General features: G+C 43.0%; 1 protein-coding gene across 1 annotated transcript in view; it reads left to right on the forward strand.

The window, feature by feature from the left end:
* Nucleotides 1-25,533, forward strand: part of FGF13 (fibroblast growth factor 13) — a 520,657-nt gene that overhangs the window by 374,065 nt on the left and 121,059 nt on the right. The window lies entirely within an intron of this gene.

The raw sequence follows: 25,533 nt of genomic DNA on the forward strand, positions 1-25,533 counted from the left end.
TCCCAAAGAAAGGCAATGCCAAAGAATGTTCAAACTACTGCACAATTGCACTCATCTCACACGCTAGCAAAGTAATGCTGAAAATTCTCCAAGCTAGGCTTCAACAGTACGTGAACCAAGAACTTCCAGATGTTCAAGCTGGATTTAGAAAAGGCAGAGGAACAAGAGATCAAATTGCAAACATCTGTTGGATCACAGGAAAAGCAAGAGAGTTCCAGAAAAAACATCTGCTTCATTGACTATGCCAAAGCCGTTGACTGTGTGGATCACAACAGACTGTGGGAAATTCTGAAAGAGATGGGAATACCAGACCACCTCACCTGCCTCTTGAGAAATCTGTATGCAGGTCAGGAAGCAACAGTTAGAACTGGACATGGAACAAAGGTTCCAAATAGGGAAAGGAGTATGTCAAAGTTGTATATTGTCACCCTACTTATTTAACTTATATGCAGAGTACATCATGTGAAATGCTGGGCTGAATGAAGCACAAGCTGGAATCAAGATTGCCAGAGAAATCAATAACCTCAGATATGCAGATGACACCACCTTTATGGCAGAAAGCAAAGAGGAACTAAAGAGCCTTTGATGAAAGTGAAAGAGGAGAGTGAAAAACTGGCTTAAAACTCAACATTCAAAAAACTAAGATCATGGCATCCAGTCCTATCACTTCATGGCAAACAGATGGGGAAACAATGGAAACAGTGACAGACTTTCTTTTCTTGGGCTCCAAAATCACTGCAGATGGTGACTGCAGCCATGAAATTAAAAGACACTTGCTCCTTGGAAGAAAAGCTATGACCAACCTAGACAGCATATTCCAAAAAGCAGAGACATTATTTTGCCCACAAAGGTTCATTTAGTCAAGGCTGTGGATTTTCCAGTAGTCATATACGGATGTGAGAGTTGGACCATAAAGAAAGCTGAGCACTGAAGGATTGATGCTTTTGAATTGTGGTGTTGGAGAAGACTCTTGAGAGTCCCTTAGACTGCAAGGAGATCCAACCAGTCAATCCTAAAGGAAATCAGTCCTGAATATTCATTGGAAGGACTGATGCTGAAGCTGAAGCTCTAATACTTTGGCCACCTGATGCGAAGAACTGACTCCTTGGAAAAGACCCTGATGTTGGGAAAGATTGAAGGCAGGAGGAGAAGGGGACGACAGAGGATGAGATGGTTAGATGGCATCACTGACTCAATGGACATGAGTTTGAGTAAGCTTTGGGAGTTGGTGATGGACAGGGAAGACTGGCATGCTGCAGTCCATGGGATTGCAAAGAGCTGGACTCGACTGAGTGACTGAACTGAACTGAACATAGCAAAAGTATTGACAGCTAAGAGGTAAGATTATAAACATTAACTATTCCTTAATATGAACAATCCAGATTTTACTTTGCATGTAATGCCTTAGTCCACACACAATATCTTATAGCTTGACTTTACAAAACGTGGATATTGTTCATCATTTGATTGTTCCGTATTTCAAAGTTTTGGGGTTACAGGGCAGTTACTGGCATTTAATATTTCATAAGACATGCAAGTGGGAACAATGGCATGTTTGATTCCCTCCTCCATTGCCACCTACTTGGTCTCTGAAACTTGGGGAACCCATCTGCTTTTACCATTCATAAGTCTAGCCTTACTCCTCTATCCTGTAGGGGCCCAGTGAGATCAGGATTTCTCTGGAAGGCCCTCATGTGACCTCACTGGAAGGATCAGCATTGTGCATTGGAACTAATTCCCAGGCACTGTACAGACTGTGGGAAGCACAGGCCATAAGGATGGACTAACTAGTTTCATGGTTCTATTTGTAGTAACTTGCTTTCTGGAACCTGATCCCTCTTTAAGTTTTATGAGACTACTGTCATTTGGTTTTACTGAGTATCAACTGATCATCTCTTTCGTTTTTTAGTGAGGCCATTTTTTTTGAGCTAAATATAGACCAGCCATCACCTTGAACTTAGAATGACACAGCAGTTAGCTCAGTACAGAAATAGTCTTCTATGCTGCTGTGGTTTGAGCCCACTATATATATGTTCATAACTAGCTTTGCCAGCAAGACTCAATGAATGACATTTTGTGTAGATTCCTGTTAGGGACAAATATTATGAGAGGTAACACTGACCTAACACAAGATCTAATTGCAGTTAGAGTACTTCATGGATTTTAAAAGTTTCCAAAGCTGTTAAATAGGTCACAGAGGTAAAAGGAAAAGTGGCCAAAACCATAGTGGATCAATTTGTGATAGAACTGGAGATTCTCATTTGTGATCCAGCTATCAGAACATGCCTTTGAGGACAAAATGAGTCCTAATCTCTGGCCATCTTTCCATTTTTGCAGCTCACTCATGACACTAGCAAAGTTTGCTCAAATGCCAGTGTTAAGCATGGCTGAAAAAGGAACGGAGTTAATGGACTGACACAGAGAATAAATAATAACTAAAAATTGAACAGTATCAAAATTCTGTCCAGATAAAATCTTTGCTCTTCGTGAAAGTGTTAGTTGCTAAGTCATGTCCGACTCTTTGCAACCCCATGGACTGTAGCCCGCCAGGCTTCTCTGTCCATGGGATTTCCCAGGCAAGAATACTGGAGTGGGTTGCCATGCCCTTCTCCAGGGGTCTTCCTGACCCAGGGATCGAACCCAGGTCTCCTGCACTGCAAGCGAATTCTTTACCATCTGAGCCAGGGGTGCTATAATCTGAGAGTACAGATCCAGCACTGATGGTGAGATGTAAGTTTTCAAGTTCCCTGTGCCTGCCTTTCCCCTAAAAGTTAGTCCTTTGTTCTAGACCATCCTGTTACAGTTTGAAAGAAGGGAAGCCTATAGACGATTGCTCCAGATTTAGAAATAATGCCAAACAATAGACATGATAGTAATGTTAGCAGCTCCAGCTTTTGGAACGTCTATACTCTGGTTACGTGCTTAAAATGTGTTAGGTTTAGTTCTTCTAAATCCCTGAGACATAGGTACTTTTATTCTCCTCGTTGTAATATTTGATAAACTTCCCTTTTAAGAAATCATCAATGTATGCATTCTCTGAAAGCACAGAGACAAAACCTAACCAATCAACAGCAAAAATCAAGGCTCTTTCCACTTTTCACTTTAAATGGATCTGTTACCACGGCCTCCACAGATTTTAGCAATCCAACCTCGATGTTGCTAGGCCACCTATTGTGAAGAGCTGACTCATTTGAAAAGACCCGGATGCTGGGTAAGATCAAAAGCAAGAGGGGAAGGGGAAGGCAGAGGATGAGATGGTTGGATGGCATCACCGACTCAATGGACGTGAGTCTGAGTAAACTCCGGGAGTTGGTGATGGACAGGGAGGCCTGGCGTGCTGCAGTCCCTGGGGTCGCAAAGAGTCGGACATGACTGAGCGACTGAACTGAACTGAACCTCAGTGTTCTAAACCCTTTCAAACTGAGTTTGCTCACGTTCTTTCAGAGAGTTTGCTCACATTCTTTCTCTTCTAGAATGATGACAGTCTCTGTTCTCCCTGTGTTCTCCATGAATGTCAGAAAAGAATGAGAGATTATTCCCAAGCTTATCCACTAATTACTGCCTCCAATGCCCTGCACTTTTTTTATTGAAGGTGTAGTCATACGACAGTTTGACTATCCCATAGCTGTTCATACAGAGGCATCACATGTGCAGTTGCCAATAAAAATAAACGATGCCAAGGGAAATTTGAATTTCAGATGAACAACAACAAATCTTTTAAGTATACCTGAAACATTGCATGGGTCATACTTAAACAAAAAACAAATTTACTGTTATCTGAAATTCAAATTTCACTGGGCATCCTATATTTTATCTGGCGATTCTCAGTGTTGTTTATCATTTCCAAGTTATATAAATGAAATGCAGCAGTAAGGCCAATTTTAACTTGTTTCATTGCAGTGGGAATCCTCCAGACTGAGTTCCACTTCCTTAGAATCAAATGAGCAGCAGATGTTCTATTTGGTTAGTAAGCCATCAACTGAGTACAACCAACTTAGATAATTATTTAGGCAAAAGAAAGGAAACATGCTAAGTATATTCATGCTTGTGTAAAAGGTCTTTGTAGTTGACTTATTTTACTTGGTTTACTTATATAGTGTTTCAGGTCTGAAAAGGCTGTGCAGGGTAATCAGCCTAATGGTCCCTCCAAGATCCCCTGTCCCAGCCCGGAACCCCATTCTTCCATTCCAAGGTTGCTGGTGAAAAGCTGCCAGGCCAAGTGCAGGCCAATACCGGCTAAAGTCCAACCCGTATTCTGCTTCCCAAGCCTTTCCCCTAGAGGAAAGGGCACCACCCCACCCAGACATACATATGTGTCTTGCACTTGCCAAACCATGCCCTCCCAGGTTGAGCCTCCTAAGAACACGTGCCTTTGGAAGATCCTTTGCATAACACAAGACAGGTGGCCCAGATTAGCACAGACACTTAACATAGTTCGCACAGTCCCTACTGAGAGCCAAACCCAAGTTAAGTTCTGGGAATATAGAGATGGATGGTGCACGGTCACTTCCTTCTAGGAAGGCAGCATCTGGTTGAGGACCAAGAAGTTAAGAGATCATGATGATCCATGCCACAAAACAGGGTGTGCCCTGTGTATGGTGAGCGTGCCAAGGAGGGTGGACTCTTTCAGCCTGGTGGCATGAGCTAAGCGGCCCTCCTCAGGGAAGTTGCAGCTGGAGCAGAATCCCTATGGAAGAAGAGAGTTGGTGAGGCAGACACAGGTTGAGGAAAGAGAAAAGGCGTTCCAGGCGGAGGAGGGGGAAGCAGATGCAGAGGTGTGAGATTGAATGCCAGGCTTTGGAAATTCTAGATACTCATTTCAGCTGTAGTGAGAGTGGGGGATTAGGACGTGCCAAATCATGGTCTCTGCGGAGAGTGGATTTGGGCAACACTGGATTAAACTGTGCCCTGGAGGGTGGTTTGGTTCTTTGCTCTATTCCTTTCAGTGCCTAGAATAGTGACTGGCAAATACTAAGCACACAGTATGTGTTTTATTAAAGGAATGAACCAACAAGGGATTGGCAGGACTTGTCAGAACCTTTAGTAGGCCAATGTATGTTGCAGATGTCAAAAAACGGGTATAGTATGCAGAGTTGCTACCTTTGACCACAAAACTTTTTTTTCACTGAATATTACATTTTCAGAGTCTGTTGGGTTTTTTTGTAGTACGTTTGACAAAATCATGTTCTAAAGAAGACCTGCAAATGAATAGCTACATGAATGAATATAGAGTGAGAGAAATCCAATATAAGCTTTCAGGGATTACATTTAGGGACAATGATGTTCAACTTTCTCAGTAACTGGATGGTTGATTGCAGGTGGGCAGCATGGGTGACCAGGTGCAAAGAGAGCTGACCCTAGTCCCAGGGGGTTTTGCAAGACCTTTTCAGGGACAGTAGCTCATACTTTTTCCTTTTCTTTATTTACAAGTCAGATTATACTCCAACTAATCAGAATAATACCCAGCTTCCCTATGGAGCAAATGTTCCCACAGCAATGCTAATCTCTGAAGCAGTTGTCTCAAGATGATCACAGTTAGCATTTGTCAAGCGCTAACTTTGCATCACACATTTTCTACATTTTGTCTCATTGATTTTCCATGGCAGTCACAGGCATGATGATGCTACAATAATGATTACTTACTGAGTGTTTAAATCTGTGTCAGGCACTGGTCTAAGCACATGTTACAAACATTATGTCATTCATGCTTCATAACAACTTGATCCATTTTGAATAAAACTGAGGCACAGAGAGGTTTGGCAACTTGTGCCAGGTCACACAGCTAGTAAGTGGCAGAGCAAGGACTTGAACCTGAATCTATCTTACACTAAAGCCCACACACTTAACCGCCCCACCACACTGCTGTCAGAGCTACTGTATATGGTTCCTTTCAGTGTATAACCAAAGAGGAGTTGAATGCAACTCCTGTGTCCACAAAGACACAGGAGAAGATTATCTTGAAGAAGAAAACCCTAACCTCAGTAACTACTGAAATAGGATCCATTTATGACTGCGTGCCAAGTAGCCACGGCTTGAGTGTGTCTCGTTGCTCTCTGTGACAGAGAAGCTTGCTGACAGTGTTATTGGATGAGAACAGTCAGCTGAGCTGTGCTCCTTGCCGAGTCATACCTGTCAGCTGACGCAGGATGTTGGATGTTGGATGTCACACAATTAGACACCACCTGGGACAGAGAACCAAACCAAGCAAGTAAGGGCACCACTGTGCTGGACCCCAAACTGCGCAGTCCTTCCTACACTTCCCACAGGAGTTCGAGGCTTCCACGAATCTGCTTCATGCCTTTTTTCACATAGACCAAAGTAAAAGGAAGTGGGCTGATGGGGAGAATTAATAAGATGTCACCTCCTAGGCTGTTGGCACGGAGACTGGCCACTGGCAAGATTTTTTCTTAAACTATCCTACCTACTCTTGCTTTCTGAACATAAAAGCACTTATTCCCAACATTGCCTATTCTTGTAGATGAGTTAGTATGAATGGCATGTTTCAACAATTTGTAGTAAAGTATATGCATATATAGAAGATTGCACATATAGTTAATGATTAAGGTTTGTACACTGAGCACACTTAAGTAATGACCACCTAGATGAAAGCATTACCAGCACTCCAAGAAGCACCACTCTGGTTCCTAACTTCTAAGGGAAACCTCTATCCTGTTTGTGAATAGCCTAGATGTTAAAAGAAACTAAATGTCAGACACGAAATGTGGACCATCTGATTTCAGACCTTTTATTTTATTTTATATACATTGGGTGACACATGCCTGAAAACTAAAAAACTTTCCAAATTCCATAGAAAGAAGAAAGTTTCTAGTTTTAAAGAAGTGTTTGATTGTGTCTGGAGATAAAATGATAGATACCTAAATGTGCATGCATGCTCAGTTGTGTCCAACTCTTTGCAACCCCATGGACTGTAGCCCTCCAGGCTCCTCTGTCCATGGGATTTCCCAGGCAAGAATACTGGAGTGGGTTGCCATTCTCTTCTCCAGGGGATCTTCCTGACCCAGGGATCAAATCTGCACCTCCTGCATTGGCAGGTGGATTCTTTACCACTAAGCCACCTGGGAAGCCCTTGAAAAGTGAAAAAAAGTGAAAGTGAAGTTGCTCAGTCATGTCCGACTCTGCGACCCCATGGACTGTAGCCTACCAGGCTCCTCCGTCCATGGGATTCTCCAAGCAAGAATACTGGAGTGGGTTGCCATTTCCTTCTCCAGGAGATCTTCCCGACCCAGGGATCAAACCCAGGTCTCCCACATTGCAGGCAGATGCTTTAACCTCTGAACCACCAGGGAAGCCCAGAGAAGCCCTTAGATAACTAAATAGCCAGGCCTGAAAGGGTGGCCATGGTGGTGGAGAGGGGCGGTGGGTGATGCCAGGCTTCAGTGACAGTATTCCTCATGGAACTGATGGCAGTTGTGAACTTAAAGGGCTAAGGAACAAGTCCCAAACCTCTGTGGCTTTGCAGTCCCCCCAAAGGCCCCTTCTCTGGCAGGTATGTCCACAGAGGAGGCTGCCAATGAGGAAGCTTAGTTGGTCAGCTAGTGTGGGTCTTAAATGCAACCAGGTATTATGGAACCAAGATGTCCCTTGGCTGTGCTAATACAATCACTGCCAGGCTCTGCACTATATCTCAAGTTTCTAATCCTCCAAATTCCCTCGGCAATTATTATCCTTTCTCACAAATGAGGACACTGATGGTCAGTAAGGTTAAGTGTCCTGGCCAAGGTCATACAACTTGTCAATAACTGGACTAGGATGTCTGTGTCTGTTTTGACTACAACTTCTGCTTGTAGCCTTCCTACTCCAAGCTTGAAACACCCCTTAGCTTTCCAAAGAGTTGCTTTCTTGGGGAATTCTTGACTGTGACCCCCAAATTTCAAGTTAATGCCTTGGATTTCTGCTCTTTAGGGGATGGTTCAGAAGGAATTTTCAGGGCATCAGAATGATCATTGACCACATCATTTACTACTGATGATACCGAAGAAAGACGAAAGTATCCGTTAGGACTTCACTTCTCAAAGTCTGGTTCGTGAACCCACAGCCTGAAAGGATCCCTGGCCTTCTGTGTGAGAATTTGCATTTTACCAAGATACCCTGGGGATTTGTACCCACATAAAAAGTTGAGAAGCATAGTTGAATGCCCAAACACCACATTCTGTGTACTCTGCTCAAAGTGGGTTTATAGGGAGCTTATATCTGTCTTGGGTAAAAGACATGAAAAATAGGAGTGAGATTTTACTGTCATTTCAAGAGGTAGAAAAGGAAGCTGCCTTCTCGCTGAAGCAGTGGGAAGTTGCAAGAAATTATAACAGAAACAACCTCCCTCATTCACTTTGCAGGAACGTGCTGTCATTAGCATTAATTGGATTTACAGTATTCACACACCTGCTGGGGAAAATAGACACCTTAATTTGTTGCAGTGTAAGGAAACATCAGCCATCTCAGCTCTGCCTTTGCAGACATTATAAATCACATGCAATGTCAGAAACTATTTAAATTCCTTCAACATGGCCTGCATTATTTGGCTTTGAATAGCATTCTGGCTAGCAACAGAAAAAAGAGGTTTGCCCTGAAATTATGCCAGCAGGGAGGTTGGAATTCTTACTCTGAAAGGACCTGCTACTTGGACATGTTATCCAAGTCCTTGCAGATGTTAGCCTTCAGGAACTTTTTACTCTGTGAGATGATGAAGTTGATATCCTCTAAAATAAAGTACATCCCAGAGTCATTCATGAATTTATCCAATGTGTTTATTCTTCATCACCCACTATGTAGTGGGCACAAATCTAGGTACTAGACAAAATGGTGACCAGATCCTTGTTCTCATGGATGAGACAGGCATTCAACAATTAATACCCACTTTACACTTTTAAAAATGTATGTACTGGTGTCAAATGCTAGTCCATAGAGGCACAGGATGCTTTTGCGGGGGGGGGGGGGGGGGGGGGTGTTCCATAAACCAGTTGTGTGGATACAGGGGTAGGGTTAGGAAGAACTTTCTGGAGAAATGACATTCAAACTAAGGTCTGAAGAATGAATAAGAGAAGGAGAGTCAAGATGGCAGAGTCGTTGGTCATGGATCTCATTTCCTCCCACAAATACATCAAAAATACATCAACGAATGGAGCAGTTCTCATAGAACACCTACCAAAAGCCAGCAGAAGTCTTCAGGCACCTAAAAGGACAAGACAGATGACAAATAGGTGAAGGAGGCAAAAGTAGAGTGGAGGAGGGCATTTCAGTCCCACCTGGGTAAATAGCACATGCAGAGTCCCTTAAGTAGGGAACAACATGGAACATTCAAGGATCTGAAACAGGTCCATGAAGGCTTAAGAGGAGAGAGAGAAGAGTTGCATATAAGCCAGATCATGCAGGGTCTTGATAGCCATCTTGGGAAAGGTGATGCTATCTCTGGGGCAATGGGGAGATTTGGAAGGGTTTTTAGTAGGCTCAAAGACATTACAACTCATTCCAGGTCTCACAAATGCTAGAGGCAGAGTGGGAATTCAAATCCAAGCCCATCTAACTCCTGAACCAGCTCTCTTAACCATGACAGCATAGCATTTGTCTATTTTCATGCAGCTATGTTTTTTTCTGGAATTGCCTGCCAGCCATCTCTAACTCACATTCTATTCCTTGTTTTGTCTCTTGGGTTCTTTCTGCCATATGACAATTGGGCATGGGATCAGGGTACCTGGCATGGTACCACTGAGACTAGGGAGTCTGATTTTCCATGTCAAATAAGCTGGTGGAGTGTATACTGGAGGACAGGATCATATAATCCCACCTGGACAAAGGCAGCACATGTAATTAGTTTCTGTAAGGGGAAGCCATGCTTAATAGATCTGACAGTTTTGAAGGGGTGACTAAGCAAGTGAAAAGAGGAGAGACAGTACATATAATAATCATCACACTGGCATGTGAGGCACTTTTACTTTTGCATTTAAAAAGCACTTTGGCCTAGCTAATAGTTTCAGAGTCCAAACTCATAAAGCTTTGCCAGTCAATTAGAGACAAACTGTTGGGGCAAGGAGTGGTGGCTTTATTAGGAAAGCCAGCAGGCTGAGAAGATGGTGGACTAATGTCCTAAAGAACCATCTTGCCTGGGTTTGGATGCTAGTTTCTTTATTGTACAAAGAAGGGGAGGTGAGAAGTTAAAGTAAAAAAGTCACTAAGTTGTTGCAAATATTTCCTAGTTTCCACCAAAATATTTCTTAGTTCCTGCCAGACTCCAGAAGAGATATCTTAATTTCTTCTTTCCTGCAGCCATTCATAGGCCTATTCAGAATGTTTCCTGTGAACTAAATAAAGGTATTTTAGCTTAATGTTCCAGACATAGGAGTCAGGGTCCTGAGAGATTGACCATTATGCCTCCTTTAAGCTATGGCAACATCCCTTTAGTGATTAACTTGTAGCAAAAGCAATAGAGTACAAAGGTTAAAGTAAAAGAAATAGATCCAATATGGAGTCAGATTTGTTCTTCCCTATTACATAATTGGGGCTTTCCAGGTGGCTCAGTGGTAAGGGATCTGCCTGCCAATGCAGAAGACACGGGTTTGATCCCTGGATCAGGAAAATCCCCTGGAGAAGGAAATGGCAACCTGCTGCAGTATTCTTGCCTGGAAAATCCCATGGACAGAGGAACCTGGTGGGCTGCAGTCCATGAAGTCACAGAGTCAGACATGACTGAGTGAGTGAGCACATAGGAAGGCACGTAAGACATAGTTACTTCTCACACTGGACTGCTATGTACACTAAATGGGGTGATATATTATTAATTCATTTTGCTCATAAGGAAAGAGGCTCAGCAAGGTCCCAGGATTTCTCCAGTTTACATATTAAGCAAGTGGTGGAACTAATATCCAAAGGAAGGTCCCCACTACCTCTTGCATTCATAACTACTTTTTTTTTTCCATTCAGAGGCTTAGTATATGTTTATTGTGTTGAGTAGATCCTTGCCATTATTGTGAAGGAACTTATTGAAAAGAGGAGAAATAGCTTCTCTCATAGGCCCCAGATTTCCTTCCAGTCTCTGTGTTGCCTTTTGAATTCCCAAGAAGGTGCATTTAAACCCATCATCTAATTTGATCCCTACAAAAGTCTTAAGATAAAGGTACAGTTAATAGCATTTTATAAAAGAGATTATTGGAGCACTAAGAAAGAGGTTGAAAAACTTTTTCCATAAAGGGCTAGGCAGTAGATATTTTAGGCTTTGCAGCCTCTGCTCCAATGATTCAGCTTTGCCACTGTAGTTAGAAAGCAGCCACAGACAATGCGGATGGCCCTGGCCTTGTTCCAAGAAAACTTTGCTTAAGGACCTTGAACATTATTCTTCTTTTGATTTTTTCAACAATATAAAAATGGAGAAAACAGTCTTAGCTTGTGGTTGGGCCAAAACAGATGACAGTGGGCTGTGTGTGACCTTTGGGCCATAGTTGGCCAACTTCAACACTAAGAGGACCAGCAGCAGGCCTAAGGGTGCCCACCTGGGACCTGTTGTACCACTTTTTAAAAGTTGGGTATTTCCCTCAGCAAGGTGTAGAGGTTTGCCCTATACCTGAATTTTATTTCAGGTGGAACAACAGAATTTGATTTTATTTCGCTGGCATATCAAAGGGTTAATTACACCTGCTTTTATCTAGAAAAGCTGCCACGATTCCAGTGACCCAGGTTCAGGGTTGACATGCTTTCTAATCATAGTTGGTTCCTGTGCTGCTGGGCTGTCCAGGTGGGGCCTGAGGCTTCCTGGGCAGAGGAAGGGGTTTCTCAGCTCACAGTACAAGCTACAAACACAGCAAATGCTACAAGCAGGGGAAAGAGGCTCATTTGGGACAACTGGATCCAAAGAAGTGATGGTGTTTTCCTTCCCTCTGTGCCATGGGCATGGCGTGGGAAGCAAGGTAGCTGACTGGTAACCACTTGCTTCTTTCTAAAGAGCCGCCAGCTGACAGTGTGAGCACTTACTATGTTTGTGCTTCCCCAATTCAGCCACTTCTCCAGCTCTGTTCTTTCTCTACCCAGTACATAAATGCAAGTGTGACATGTTGTCCCATGGCTGAGGATGTATTCTTAGTACTGGATGGAACTCAGAACTGCAACCTACCATGTGGGCAAAGCATGCAAGGCCTTATTTGACAGCTGGTGAATTCACAGCAGGGAGGGGGTGGTCCATCCAGGGAAAAATGCCAACTCTTCAGTGTCCTCCAAAGTCACTCCTCATGTTAAGGTTCATGATTTAGGATCGAGGATAATACATACGATTAAGGATGCTAACTAACTGTTACCAGAACATTCAGTTCCCAAATCAATGTTGACTTTAAGGTCTTAGCATCCAATTATCATTCCTGCTGTACAGGAGACACCGTCTTTACAGATAGAAAAAAAAAAAAAACATGCTTTTGTGCACAAGCAGATGTAGTGGATGTGACATGGAAGGATTGCAGATACTCATGGAATGAGCCATGTATCTGTCCCCAAACCAGCAAAGATACACAGGTTCCCAGCTAGAGGTCTAGGTATTAAGGACAATGTTGAATAAGGGAAGCCCTTCAGACTTGTAAGGTGTATGTAAGTATATGTATGAACAAGATATAATATATACTGCATATATGATATGTGTAATGTATATTTATATTATATACCTAGGTAGACAGACTATAACTGGAAAAAGTGGAGCCCTCTGCTTGACTCAAAGCAAGTTTGGGAAAAAATAGGTTTATATATATGTATATATCCGTATGTACATTATGTATATATACATATATGTTAATGTATATACATTATATAAAATATGTGTGTGTTTAATCACTCACTCATGTCTCTTTGCAACCCCATGGACTGTAGCCTACCAGGCTCCTCTGTCCATGGGGATTCTCCAGGCAAGAATACTGGAGTGGGTTGCCATGCCCTTCTCCAGGGAATCTTCCCAACCCAGGGATTGAACCAGGTCTCCTGCATTGCAGGTGAATTCTTTACCATTTGAGCCACCAGGGAAACCCTAAAATATATATACAATGTAATATATATAGATCTATATTTTATATTATATATACATGTACATATTTTCCCCAGGCTGTCTGTAAGCCAAGCAGGGATTCCATTGTCTCTAGTTACAATGAGATAGAATTAAAAACTCAGTCATTTTGGGAAATATTTCTCTATAAATCCAGTATATCTTCCAGGACTCTGTAGTTGGCTGTGAAAACAATTCTATTAACTTGTGAGTAGCCGTACAAGGCTTAGAAACCCAGGGTCTGAGAGTACTCCAGAACTGAGTGTACAAGATGAGGCCTTGTAGCCCTTTCTACTACTAAAGGTGTATTGATTTGGGGGACCTCATTAAGTGGCCCTCATTTTGGACCTAGGATCCAGAGTTCCTGGACCTTCTTATGGAGGGCATGTTTAAGCCAGATTAGGGAACTCAGTTAGCTTATGATCCAGGTCCATATTAGCTATCATTACAATCATTATTCTATGCCAGACAATTGCATTAGGTACAGTTTTATGCATCACTTCAGTTCAGTTCAGTCGCTCAGTCGTGTCCAACTCTTTGCGACCCCATGAACTGCAGCACGCCAGGCCTCCCTGTCCATCACCAACTCCTGGAGCTTACTCAAACTCATGTCCATTGAGTCAGTGATGCCATCCAACCATCTCATCCTCTGTCGTCCCCTTCTCCTCCCACCTTCAATCTTTCCCAGCATCAGGGTCTTTTCCAGTGAGTCGGTTCTTCGCATCAGGTGGCCATAGTATTTCACTAATCCTCACAATAAGTCCAGGAAGTAAGTGCTATGATTATCATCCCTATTTTACAATGAAGAAACAGGCACTGAGAGGTTAAGTAAGTTGCCCCCATTCATATCTAATAAGAGGTAGAGTCAAGATTCATACCCAGACAGTGTGACTTCAGATATTACCAAGATCTTAACCCAATCCCCACATTGCCTCCTTGGAGGACAAAATCTATGCTCTTCCTGTTCTGCAGGTGGTGAAGGAATGGGATACATTTGGAGAAGAATGTACGTTCTGGCTTTCATCAGCCAGCTAAGTCGTTTGCTCTTCACCTGAATTCCAAAATCCTAGCTTTCACAAGAATGGATGAAAGTCAAAATAACTCACTATCCTTTGTTTGGGCTTCCCTGGTGGCCCAGATGGTAAAGAATCTGCCTGCAATGCAGGAGACCTGGGTTTGATCCTTGGGTGGGAAGATCACCTGGAGGAGGAAATGGCAACCCACTCCAGTATTCTTACCTGAAAAATCCCATGGACAGAGGAGCCTGGTGGGCTACAGTCCATAGGGTCATAGAGAGTCAGACTCAACTGAGTGACTAACACACCCACTCCCCTGACGCGTATTTATTTATATTTATCCTTTGTTCAGACTCTCATTTCACAAGTATTTGTTGTATGTGCTGGGCCTGTAAGTAGAAATTTTACTGGAAGTAACATTGATGAAACTCTTCCGTGTACACTTGGTTATCAAGTCAAAGGACGTGGAAAAATCATAAACATGCAAGTGTTACCTGTAGACATGTGACCAAATGAGACTGCCACACATGAGTGTCTAGAGCTGGGCTATCCAAAAAGATAGGCACGTAGGCACATGTGGCTAGTTAAGTTTAAGTTATCTGTAATTAAATGAAGTTAAAAATTCAGTTCGTTAATCCCACTTGCCACGCTTAATTGCTCAATGGCCATATCTAACTTGTGGCTACCATATTGGACAGCAAAGATATAGAGTATTTCCATCACTGTGGAAAGTTCCATTGGACAGCACTGATGTAAAGAGAAAAGAAGGAAGGAGAAGTGTTCACAGAATCTTGAGTACCACCAACAATGAAGAGTTTCAATAGAAAATGGAGCCATTAATTCATTTCAATGTATGACAAAAACCACTGCAATGTTGTAAAGTAATTAGCCTCCAACTAATAAAAATAAATGGAAAAAAAAATCACACACACACACACACACACAAAAAAGAAAATGGAGCCATTAAGGAGACAGGAGAGGAGATGGAGAAGCTGGAAAGATAAAGTGGATAATGTGGGGTCAGGAAAACCAAGAGTGAGGGAACATCCAAGAACCAAGTGTGGTTCTTAATGTCAGGTGTTGGCAAACAGACCTTTTGAACTTAAGAGTTGAAAAATACCTTCTGGATTGAATAAATAGGAGGAAACTTGGTGCCACCTTGGTGAGCACTGATGGTGGGGCAGCTTTATCACAAACATCGTGCTGGACAGTGGAACGATCCACCCCTGCTCTCAAGTCCCGTGAGGCAGACATCACACTATTCATTTTTTGAGAACCTGACTTACCACCAGCTTTAACAGTGTAGAGGGCAGCATGCCTCCTGACTAGCCTGCTGCCTCAGTGGCCCTTTCTCAGCTTTCAGCCTTGAACATCTCCAAAGCTGTTCCAGGAGTGGTGAAGTGCTCACAGCTCTAGGGGAGCAGTCCTATTTCATTCAAAAGTTATGACCGAGTTTGACAATGAGAGTAAAAAATCATGTCTGTGACCTTTGTCACAGGCATAAGTCATCGTTAATAAGAACTGAATGGCAGGTGAGGCAGGACCAGGCAGCATGGTAGAGAATATTAAACCTCAAGGGCCATAAAAAGCATGAGCAAGGGCCCTTCGAGGGGACTTAAGTGAACCCTCTGGGGTTCTTTCCAGCACACCTAACATGGTGATTCTGCTGAGATCAGAGCCAGAGAGGAACATAAATCTGCATGTTCAGGATTTTGATCCACAGTCTGATAGTGTGATGTATGTCCAGACATGTGTTCTTAGAAGCTGAAAGAAAGCTGAGCTTTCTTGTTGACCTGAACTTGTTCCATCATCCCAGCTTTTTCTTTCCTTGTAGCTTTCTAGGCACCTTTTATGGTGGAGTGTGAGAGGGCTGGGGTTCACACAGTTTAGAAATGGGTTCTAATCCAGCCTTGCTTTTGACTTAGTGACCTCAGTGCTGAAGTCCCACTGGAGGCCTTGACAGTAATTGAACTGGAGACCGGGATGTGGTGGGGTGGCACGGTAGCCCTCAGTCTTCTCATCTGCAATGAGTTGTCTGCTAATTTCTTTTCTTTTGGCCACACTTCCCAAGATCCTCTCCCACCCACATTGGGGGCGGGAGGAGTGTTCTAGAATCTCGGTTCTCTAAGGGGGCTGCAACCTTGACACGCCAAGCTAACTCCAGGGTAGGCTTGAGATGGCTGCCTGCTCCCTCTTTGCAAGAATCAACACTGGAATGGGATGGTTAATGTAAAGAAACCACTGTCAGACGCTTGCAAAGGGTTTTCTAGTCCTTGCCTTTCTCTTTCGGCACAAGTGTGCACTCACATGCACACGCACACAGCTGCTCAAACCACAGAGCAGTGCCTTGCTGCTTGTTCAGCCCAGGATGGACACACGGAATTGCTGAAGGAGGGCAGATGTATGAGGAGAACTATGATGTCAGTAACTTTGATCTGGATTAAATGTGCATTGTTTATGGTCTCTGACACAAGCATCTCTAAGATTAATAACGGTTGCTGAGGTAGGCAGAGTTTCAGGGACCAGACCATTCCTTTATTTTTTTTTTTTTTTTTTTTAGACCATTTACTTTGTTACTGTTGAAGCATACAACCCTCCACTTATTCAAGGTGTTTATTAAACACATATTATGTGCTAGGCATTGATCAAACATCTCTAAACAAGAATAATAAGGTTCCTGCTGTCATGGAAAATGTCTATAATGGGAAATGTTAAATGATTAAATAAAAAAAATAGTTACAAATTTCTTCCCATCTTAAAACATTCCTTTAATTATAACCATCATCTCCCCACTTCTCCCCACCCACCTTCACATGCCCCAACAAGGCACACAGAGTACCTAGCCCAGTTCCTAGCACACAGCAAGGACTCATCAAAGACCAGGTTTATTCATGAAGTAACTGTGCTGATCATTGTTATGAGTAGAGAAGAAGGGGAATACAGGATCCTAACCTTCAGAATTAGCCAGAACAATTGCCATTTATTGAAGCCCTGTTAGATTTCAGCTGCTTTATTAGAATCATCTCCCCTTAGCCTCCTGATAACCTTGCAGAGCTCCAGTTTACAGAGGAAGAACTGAAGTTTAGAGAGGTGACATAATTGCTCCAAGTCACATCGCTCCTAACCAGTGGAGTCGGTCCAGGTCTCAGATTCTGGAGGTTGTACCCTTTCCTCATATACACATCGCACTCAAGAAGTAGGACAGAGAAGACAATGAGGAGGCCAGGATCGGGCCCCAGAGTGAGGCCAGCAGGGCTACAGAATACAGGGTTAAAGGTCGTCCTGTTCCCCTGGTGACCTCCGCTTGGGATCAGTGAACTAGGCCATTGTAACCGCTCCACATGCTTTCTTTTCCTCAGCCCATAAGCGAACGTCATTCTCCCTTTGTTCACTAATCCAGAGAACCAGGAGATGAGAACAGCATACTTGAGGTGTCTGCGGGAGCCATGCCCTGCTTTGCTTACTATTAATAGCTCCCTCTCAGCCAGTTGCCATAAATGGCATTTTACAGGGAAGATGACCAGTTTGAAATAAGCCCTAAGGAGCTGTCAGGGCACCAATATTCACTTGGTATTTGCAGGGTTCCCCATCTATTGCAAAAACTTAGGTGTGTTGAGATCCTGAAGCAAAAGTGGGTTCATCGGTGTCATGATGTCATCACCAGTCGTTGGTCTGGGTGTCTATGGTTAAGCAGACATTTGCATCTTTACCTATGAATCGAAAGCCAACGATGACTTTGACCAACCTGCAGCGGAAACTGAGTGCAGGCAGCATGCAGTAAACCTTTCTACCCTCTCATTACGAAAGGGCTGTGATTTATTTGCTCTTGGCTATGGGCTGGCCTTCAAGAGTTAATGTACAGCCAGGAGACCTGCCCACTGCTCCCGCTGGCCTGCCAGCACAGTTGAATTAAAGTGAAGTAGGTGCAGACCATCCCAAGATGATTCAAAAGGAAGGGGGGGCCTCAATGTATTCACATGAGCTGCTTTCATTATTCTCCATTAGTATATAGCCAAATCATTGATTGTGGATCTATTATTTACTTAGCATAAATGAAATGACTGCTATAGAAGATAGAATGCATATATTGATTTTGGCTGCGTCCTTTAACAAGGATAAATGATTTTACTTCAGAGAGTTTTTGTAATCAAAACTTGCTGCAAGATCACAATGCTTCAGGGCCAGCTGCAGTTTAAGGAGGGAGCATGTGATATGCCAAGGGATTTACATTTCCTGTGTGAGAGGAGGGTAAGGCCTGTTCATCTCAACCTTTCCCTGATGATAACTGAGAAGGGAGGGTCTGAGAACCAAGAAATCAGAGCCAAAGTGTTACATGGTTACAAGTGTTACTTCCGAGCTGCATTTGCGGGGACAGCACAAGAGCAGTATAGCCCACTGGAGTCTAACTGACCTGGTTCGAATCTCACCCGACTACTTTTTAGATGTGTGGTGCTGGGCAAGTCCTTTAACCTGGCTTTTTATGATGTCATAAATGGGTGGGGTAACGGGACCAACTTCACGATTTTGCCAAAGACGTTGAATGAGCTCTTCTGGGTAAAGTACCTTGCCCAGAACCTGGCGGAGGGCGGATCCTCAAATCTGCTTTATCGGCTCCCCATCCCCTTTCTATCTTTGCAGGCTTCCACATCTCCTTGCCCATCTGTCCCTGCAGTGCTCAGTACCTGTCTTCCTCAGCAGTCTGAGCATTTCAAGGTCAGGGATCACCCATTTGGCCCTTTGCGGTGGCCTCTGGCCTCCGTTCCTTTGACAACTCACTTTTGACTCACACTCATTTCTAGGTACAGAAGAGTTCCCTGAGAGTGGCCGGCTCCTCTTCATGCTTGCCTGACATTTTCATGATGACTGAAAACAATCACAAGACAGTTATTTTTAGATTTTCTCAGACACTCAGTGAGGTGCCACACTGGATTGAAATTCACCTCTACGTGTATATTCAGCACCTACTAAGTTAAAAGAGTTGGGAAGCAGCTTGGGAGAATATCCAGTGACACGCAGGGTAAGTGAGGCACAAAGGCTGGGGAAGGGGGTGAGGAGTGGGGTTGTGTTGGCAGGGAGAGCCCTGAGGTAGCGGTGATCAGCGTACAGAAAGTGGAACATGACCTGCCAGTCAAACCATGATGTCACACTTGTTCCTAAGGGAGCACGTGATTAGGTGCCAAGCCAGTAAGTGCCACGCTCGGTATACACACAAGGTTATTTCTCCCGTCTCTGTCCTACCCTCATGTAGCCCCGGCATCCATCTCACAGCTTCTCACATACAGCTCTCTTATAGGATGCTCATCATACCACATTACTGTGATTGAGGGGAAGGAAAAGGTTATGGTGTCCAAGGAAGGCTTCATGGATGACAGGGGCTTCGTTCAGCCTAGAAGTAGATAAAGGATTGGCATTAGACAAAGGGAAGGAGGACATTCCAGATGGAGTCTACGGTGGGAACATAAATCAGGAGCCAGAAATCTGCATGGTACATTGCCTCGAGGCAGTGGGGAGGAGGGATGTGGGGAGAGGCGGGAATGGGCAGGACTATCAAATCACCCCAGGATGACTGGAATGGGAAATGTGCAACACACACTGGGTGACGCGATGGTCTAATTGTCCCCCAGGCAGCCTGGCATTCATGGACACTGTGCTCCACTAAAGTGCTGGGATGGGAGGTGGGCGGGTGGGGTGTGGAAATTAGCCAAGAGGAAGAAATCCTATAAGCTTTGCTAGGGCTCCCCACCCCAGTTAGGAACATATGGTCCTTGCTTGATTTGGACCCATTTCTTATCCTACCCTGGCTGTCAATTGTGAGGGAAAAAGGAAAAAGGCAGCTGTCCTGCCTGAAGGAGCAATCATTAGCTAATGCTGCCATCTCCAGGAATCTGCTTGCCAATGACCAGCACCCAGTAGCCTGCATCAGACTTTCTGCCATACAGGCTCCTCCCCAAACCCTACAGGCTGGCTTGGCTTCTCCAGCCTGAAATTTGACTGGGCAGCAGGAGGGAGGGATGAGCTGCCCAGAGCTCCCAGAATCTCTGACTGCCAGCTGCCTTCTGTTTTCTCTGGTCTGACAGGGATGCGTAGCAAAGGTTGTCATCTGAAGGATGACATTTGTATTCGTTTGCCAGGGCTGCCATAACAAAGCACCACCGAATGCGTGACTTGAACCATAAAAATGTATTTTCTCACAGTTCTCGAGTCTAAGATCAAGGGGTCAGCAGGGATGGTTTCTTCAAAGATCTCTGTCCTTGACTTGCAGATAGCCACCTTCTAAATGTCCGCACATGGACTTGCCTCGGTGTGTGTACATCTCTGGTTCTCTTTGTGTGTCCAAATCACCACTGCTTCTGTGGACACCTTTCTGTTTGGACTGTCGCTGTTGTTGTTTGGTCGCTAAGTCATGTCTGACTCTTTGCCATCCCATGGACTGTAGCCCACCAGGCTCCTCTGTCCATGGGATTTCCAGGCAAGAATACTGGAGTGGGTCGCCATTCCCTTCTCCAGGGTAATCTTCCCGACCCATGGATCGAACCCACGGCTCCTGCAGCTCCTGCATTGGTAGGTAGATTCTTTACCACTGAGCCACCTGGGGAGCCCCTACTGCTTTCCTTTAATGTAATTATCTCTGTAAAGGCTGTATCTCCAAATAGTCGCATTTTGAGGCGCTGAGGCAATTAGGACTTCAACATATGAATCTGGGGTATAAGTTCAACCCCCACCCCCCATATATTCCTCATACAGTGAAGACTTTGGGTAAGCTCTTTCCCTCTCTTGACCTTTATGATAAATGAGTTAGACCTACCAGCTTAGAAATCTTCTGCACAAATAACTGATTCTATGAAGTATGGGTAAGTTTTTCAGAAAAGAAATGCGAATTTGTGATGATTCACTAACAAATGGATTTTCACAGTCCAGACTGATTTCTTATTCTGAGAGCAAACTAATGTAGCAATTTCATTATAGAGTTTGAACTTGATATATATCTTCATTAATTTGTTTATTAAATAACTACATTTGAGTGCCTTATATATATCAGGTGCTATGCTAAAGGCAAGAGAAAAAACCTGAATCTATTAGATCATATTTTCTAATTAACTCTGTAATAATTTTAGATAAATATTCCATAAGAAATTGTTGGACAACTGAGGTATAAAAATCAGGACTAATATTGGGTTACCCATCTTTCCGCCTTTAACAATGAGTTTGTACATGTACTCTTAAGGTATTAATTTTCCATACATAGTTCTCTAATTTATGTATTCTTTCATTAACTCGTGTGTTCCACAGATATTCAGTTCAGTTCAGTCACTCAGTTGTGTCCAACTCTTTGAGACCCCATGGACTGCAGCATGCCAGGCTTCCCTGTCCATCATCAACTCCTGGAGCTTGCTCAAACTCATGTCCATCGAGTCGGTGATGCCATCCAACCATCTCATCCTCTGTCTTCCCCTTCTCTTCCTGCCTTCAGTCTTTCCCAGCATCAGGGTCTTTTCCAATGAGTCAGTTCTTCACATCAGGTGGCCAAAGTATTGGAGTTTCAGCTTCAGCATCAGTCTTTCCAATGAATATTCAGGACTGATTTCCTTTAGGATGGACTGGTTGGATCTCCTTGCAGTCCAAGGGACTCTCAAGAGTTCTCCAGCACCACAGTTCAAAAGCATCAGTTCTTCAGTGCTCAGCTTTCTTTATAGTCCAACTCTCACATCCATACATGACTACTGGAAAAACCATAGCTTTGACTAGACAGACCTTTGTTGGCAAAGTAATATCTACTGCTTTTTAATATGCTGTCTAGGTTGGTCATAGCTTTTCTTCCAAGGAGCAAGTGCCTTTTAATTTCATGGCTTCAGTCACCATCTGCAGTGATTTTGGAGCCCAAGAAAATAAAGTCTGTCACTGTTTCCATTTTTCCCCATCTGTTTGCCATGAAGTGATGGGACCGGATGCCATGATCTTTGTTTTTTGAATGCTGAGTTTTAAGTCAGTGCTTTTCACTCTCCTCTTTCACTTTCATCAAGAGGCTCTTTAGTTCTTCGCTTTCTGCTATATTAGGTTGGACAAAAAGTTCATTCAGGTTTTTCGTAACATCTTACTGAAAAGCCAGAACAAACCTTTTGGCCAACCCAATATTTTAAATATTCACAGTCCGTGTGCCAGGCACTGTGCTCGATGCTGACGATACTGTGGTAAATGAAACCAGCAAGGTTACTGCCCCATGGAGCTGACAGTCTCAGGTGGATCTGAGGCTATTTTATTTATTTCATGAAATGTGATGAGTATATAGTAGATGTGTCAGGAGTTGCCCAGACTACTCCCAAGCTCGGTGATTCACTAGGACTCCCAGGGCTTAGCATACAGTCTTGCTCCTGTTTGTGATTTATTGCAGTGAAAGGGTATACAACAAAGCCAGCTTGAGGATAAGGTACATGGGAAGAAATCTGGAGGAAACCAGGCGCAAGTCTCCAAGGGTCCTTTCCAAGAGGACATATTTGTTTACCCAGCAAGAAGCATGACAACACATGGGAAAGGTTGTCTATCCAGGAATCTCATTAGAGACCCAAAACCCAGGGTTTCTACTGAGGGCTAGTCACATAGGCACCATCTTATCTGCCTGATATATGCCAAAATTCCAGATACCCAGAAGGAAAACGGATAGGTATTCGGCATGAACCAACTTGTTTGTTCAGAATTGTTTAAATGCACCAGGTCACCTTTATCATTTCATATCATTTTAGGGAACTATTTGCCAGCTTAGTTCCAGACACCAGGCAAGGGGCCAACTGTGCAAGCAGGCCTTTTTGAGGACAGTAGTGTCAGGGCAGTTAAGTTGGTGAAGTAATGTGTGTGTGTGGTGGAAACTAAGGAGTTAATTTTCTGGAAATGAGCATTCTAACTGATTGAAGGCAGAGGAGAGGGAGTCAGATTAATCTAGTGGACAGTCTTATATCCATTCATTCATTCAAAACAATATTTATTGACTGCTTACCATGTGCCAGCTATTATATAAAGCAGAGTACACACAGGGAACCAAATCAATGTTCCTGTCCTCAAAGAGCCTCCATTTTAGTGCCTCTTATCCACATATGCTGAATTATACCACATCCATTTTACTGGAAATTTTCTCTCTAGTTTTAAATAGACCATGAACATGTAGATCTATTTGGGATGCTCTTTCATTAGAAGAAACACAAGAAGGTTACTTCTATCCAAAATTTGAGCTAGTCCTGTGTGTAAGTAACACGTACATAGTAAATGCTGAAAAAATGGATTTTTAAGCGGGAGCCAGTTGTTACTACTATGATCAAAGACTTTGGCATTATTTCAGTTGTGAGTCTTGGAATCTGAATCCATTTATGTGTTGGCTGCATGATTTTGTTGGTGGTAATGGTGGTGATAACAAGAGGGAGAAATAATCTGTTAGCTATTGAGAGAGCAGCAAGACACAACCAGTCCAGAAAACATTCATCAGCTTTAGTCAAACAAAAGAGCATAGTTAGAAGTCTAGTGTCTGATCAATTTTGATTAAGTTCACAAGAATACTACTACTTGATAGGCTGAAGTATTCGTATTCATTGTCTAGTCCAGCCAGCCAGTCAGCCATCTCAATCCTCTCACCCTATTGTACCACTGAGAGTGGCTCTCAGCTCAACTTGAGACATTTTATGAAAGAAAAATTTGCTTTCATCGAGTTAAGTCTTAGACTCAAACACTGCTCAGATTTGGCCACACAACTAGAAAGTTCAGGATGGTTATAGGCTTCATTGTCTCATCTCACTGGTTCCAGGAGTCTTACAGTTTGGCATTGCTGATTCTTAGTTGAATTGGGCTCTCTTGAAACTCTATCATACTGGCAGGGCACATGCTTGGTAATTCAGACACATTCTGATCTTTGCACTCTAAAAATTCAAAGCATAGCTCATAGCCATCAAAAGGGAAACCACTTCTGCACCTGTGACTTCATGTCTATCAGTAAAATTAATTCCTGTGTATTTGCTCTGTTCATATCTGACAATTAATACTTGAGCCCCTAACAGGGCTTTCTTTTTTGTTGTTGGTTGTAGTGGCCATGTGACTCAGAGAAAGGGGAAAAATAATACCCAGATAAGTAAAGCTTTACCTAGCATTTAACTTTTGGAAAAGACAAAAACTGGAGATATGCTGACATACAAGTTGAATTCCTTAGTGCCTAGAACAGGGCTTAGAATGCAGAATGCTCTCAAACATTTGATGAATGTCTGAGACAATGGAGGATTCAACATATTAAAGAAAAGTAGTGCTTAGGGAATGTGGGAAAATGAAGCTAACCTGTAATGTGGTCAGTTATCTGGGTACGTATTTCAAATTTTAAAATTCTTTTCATGTTTCAACTATAAAAAATCATCATCGCTAAAAATGAGTAATGGAAGGTGCTGATTCAAACACAGATACCCCTGATGTTCTTCTGACAATGAGAAATAGCCTCTAAGGATAAATGTCTAGAAAATAGATTGTTCACTAAACTATATTTTAAATTAAATCCATGGCCTGTGCTTTGGTCCAAACAGTACAAAGGATTTGTGTACTTCAAGGTGGTAAAAAATAGACTCAGGAACATGGGTTCAGGAGATGGACAGCATTACGTGTAATTTATACGAGGTCAGGGCTAGTGAGGTTTTGTTTATCACTGTTTGTACACCTGGTCATCTACAAACCTCTTGATCACACACCTCTACCTGAGTGTATATATTTATTTGTGTACAATTGTGTATATGTAAATCTTTACTAATAGATTTAAATTATACTCTAAAATAAACATAAGCATACAAATAAAAAAAGATGAAAGAAAAAAGTGTAATTGGAGTTCCAATCTGTCCTTCCCACATCTGCTTGCTTTGCCCATCCCTGAGACTTATGTATCTGACTTCAGAGAACACCTTTCTAGAGTGTGGTCCATCATAGGAGGTGCTCGATTCTTTTCTTTATTTATTTATTTATTTATTTGGCTGTACCAGGTCTTAGTTGTGGCATGTGGGATCTAGTTCCCTGACCAATTCCCTGATCGAACCTGGGCCTCCTGCAATGGGAGCTCAGAGTCTTAGCCACGGGACCACCAGGGAAGTCCTTCCATTCTTTTCAGTAATATTTGTTGAATTATTAAATGTGTTCAAATGTAAATTCTTCTACTGCCTGTGTGAACCTGAGCAGGTTCTACTTTCCATATACTGGGCTTTTGTCATCTATAAAATAGAATAAGTTAATAATGGCTGCATTTTGAGATAATCATGAAGAGTAAATGTAAATAATAGTTGCTATGTTGATGATGACGATAATGATTAACAGTGGCAAACCCTGTTAACTGCTCCCTTCTCAGACGAAGGTAATTAGGCTCCACCCTTATGACACCATTACTTTTGACCATGGATACCCTTCACATATTCCACTTGATAGGGTCTGTTCCTACTGGAAAATTCTGTTGCTGCTTATGGATGTAATTCCCTGCTAATGGAT

Source organism: Odocoileus virginianus, unplaced genomic scaffold (assembly GCF_023699985.2).
Source record: "Odocoileus virginianus isolate 20LAN1187 ecotype Illinois unplaced genomic scaffold, Ovbor_1.2 Unplaced_Contig_1, whole genome shotgun sequence".
Classification (NCBI taxonomy): domain Eukaryota; kingdom Metazoa; phylum Chordata; class Mammalia; order Artiodactyla; family Cervidae; genus Odocoileus; species Odocoileus virginianus.